Genomic DNA, 2,772 nt, shown 5'->3' with positions numbered 1-2,772 from the left:
GTTTCTCTTAATGTTTTTTCAAATTTAGGAAAAGGGAAAGGATTTTTTTTGTAAACACTCTTTCTCTCTCCCAAAAAAAACAACACACACACACACACACACACAACACAACAAATATATATAAAATATATATGTGCAGCTTAATTTTATTATATATTATTATATATATAATATAATTAAAATATATATTTATAATATATATATATATATAATAAAAAATAAACATATACAGTTGAACAGTACATACTTGGATATTTCCTTATATACATATTCCTTTAAACACACTATTGCAAATCAACCAGCAGACACATGTTTTGCATAACACAAATACTAATTCTTCCCTGACCTTCTTAAATTATGAAAAGTGTGCATATTCACTCTCCATGCAGCTTACCTTCAACCAGCTAAATGACCACACGTTTTTCCTTGCACAGCAACTTAGGCAAATCTAGGGAACTGTTGCTTGGCTTCTGTTAATATGTGCTTACTGTAGTTTTTTTTTTATTATTTCTGTAAAGAAGATGATACAATTTATGACTACTTATCATCCTAATAATGATTATAACAAAAGATATGATAGAATTTTAAAAATATGTTAATATTACCAACAACAAATAAAAAATTGTGCTTCATGAAAATGAAATTTTCAAATGAAACAATATGTGACATTCACTTAACCTAATGGCATGAGAACATGTATTGGCCATCTATGTTTTTAGACACAGATGACTCTTAGTCAATCAGCATGCCTGTGTAACCACCTATAAGATGTGGATAATTCTATTTCTGTTACAGGATGTGGATAATTCTATTTCTGTTACCAGTGGACCACGTGGCTGTTTTCCACGTGGATCCAAATGTCCCAAATAAGAACCACCCGCTCAGCGAGGGCGGAGGTCACATTTTATATCTGACCTCGTTTGACCGAGATCCGTGCCAAGCTACCGACGCGGTAAGGTCAGCTCTCGTCTCCCTCCGGGGGAGTACGTAGCCAGCTACCACAGCGCTAAGGTCAGCTCCGCCCTCTCTCCGGGCAGCTGACCGTGGCCTCCACGCGGCGCTTTTGACCCTTTAGACAAGTCGTAGCGTCGTCGTAGCGTGTGTTCACCCCTTTACGTGTGTTTTGCGTCCCTGTCAGCCACTGTACTAGAGTACGCATAGCCTTTTACAAGTGGTGGCAGCGAGGGCCGTTGCATCCTTTTGGCATGCAACACGAACACACCACCCCCGAAGAAAAATCCGCTCGACCGCTAGAAGACATGTCGAAGAACAAAAAAAAAAAAAAAAAACACGTAAGTACACGTTTGGGCCCCTTTCTTATTTCTTTTCCCTTCTCCCATACATGTGTTAGGCGTTGTTGTTTTTTTGTTGGGTTAAAAGGTGCTAATGACAGCAAATGGCACGTTCTCCACTATTCTTCCACCTCAGATCGTATTTCCGTGCGATCGAGTATGTGATCAATAAACATGAATATCGTTCGTTAGTAAAGTAATTAATTATTTTCTCTCGTTTTTAAAGATTTATATTGTTTCATCTGCAACGAATTTAACGCGTTCGTGATTTTATCTTATCACGAATACCATTTCATTTTATCTCGTTCCTAACCCTCGCGCCCGACCTGACCTTCCCTTTTCTTTCTTTTGCGGTCACTTTGGATTAAAAAAGGTTAAATTCCTGTCTTGACCTGACCTCACTTCTCTTTCTCCGGTCGGTGGACGGCGTGGGTAGGGTCAGATGACCACTTGATTCCGTCTAATTGGAAGCAAACATGTCATTGTTACATTGCTTTTTGGTGACACGTTCTATCGGCGCTAGAGCGAAGCAGTAACAAAATTGTATTATTGGATATAGCGTAGGATCTTCCCCATATCATAGTGCACAGATTGCCCGATATTGCCCCGGGTTGCGTAAACGCCTAATAGATCTGCTCTCCGTCGTTTGAGAGTAAAGTTATTCGTTCGTTCGGCTCCCTTGAGTCGGTGTGACCCGCGGTTATGTCCGTTAATTAATGTAGGACTAGGGTTTAAGCTAGAATCATTATTCGCTTATGTAATCACACTTTCCACCCTCTTGAAGTCTCTTGCATGTTTTGGGTACCCCCCAAGCGTTTGTGTGATTCGTGAATTATATATCCTTCGGGAATTTTGCGAGCGCCCATTACAGATACGCAGAAGAGAGCAGGATATTATATTCCTGGCTCGAGTCGCTTCAGTCATATACGGCATTTGGGTATAGGATCCCCCCGTTATTGAGTTTTATTGAAGTCTGACGTGCAAAGCTAGACATGTACCTCGGCAGTTCAGATTTCTGACCCCGAGAAGATTTGCTTGATAAAAAATTTGGCGAATATTTTTTTTTATGTCACCATTCATTCATGCGTACATTCTGTCGCATATCATTATATGTTGAATTCAATGTGGTAGTTGAAATAATCTTAAATAGCTAGCATTGCTAATTTACTTCAGTCTTGTTATAGCGAAACGTTAATATTCGTGTTTATGATTCATTCTCTGTGTGAGGTCACTCGCCTTCCCTCTCATTAACGATAGCACATTCAGCTCACTTACACACATACACACACACATTCAGCTCACTTACACACACAGGATAAAAGACACTGACCCTTTTCATTATCTTAATGCCGGCGTAAAGATTTATCTCTTTAGCCCGCAATTTTGTCTGTCGCTGTCTGTGTACAAGTTACATCTATTTCTTATCTGTGTGACGACTATGGTTCAAATAGATCTTCGCGGATCGCCGATGTCGTTCCCT

The sequence above is a fragment of the Penaeus monodon genome, chromosome 44 (assembly GCF_015228065.2).
Source record: "Penaeus monodon isolate SGIC_2016 chromosome 44, NSTDA_Pmon_1, whole genome shotgun sequence".
In the NCBI taxonomy this organism is placed as follows: domain Eukaryota; kingdom Metazoa; phylum Arthropoda; class Malacostraca; order Decapoda; family Penaeidae; genus Penaeus; species Penaeus monodon.
This window is presented reverse-complemented; position numbering follows the sequence as displayed.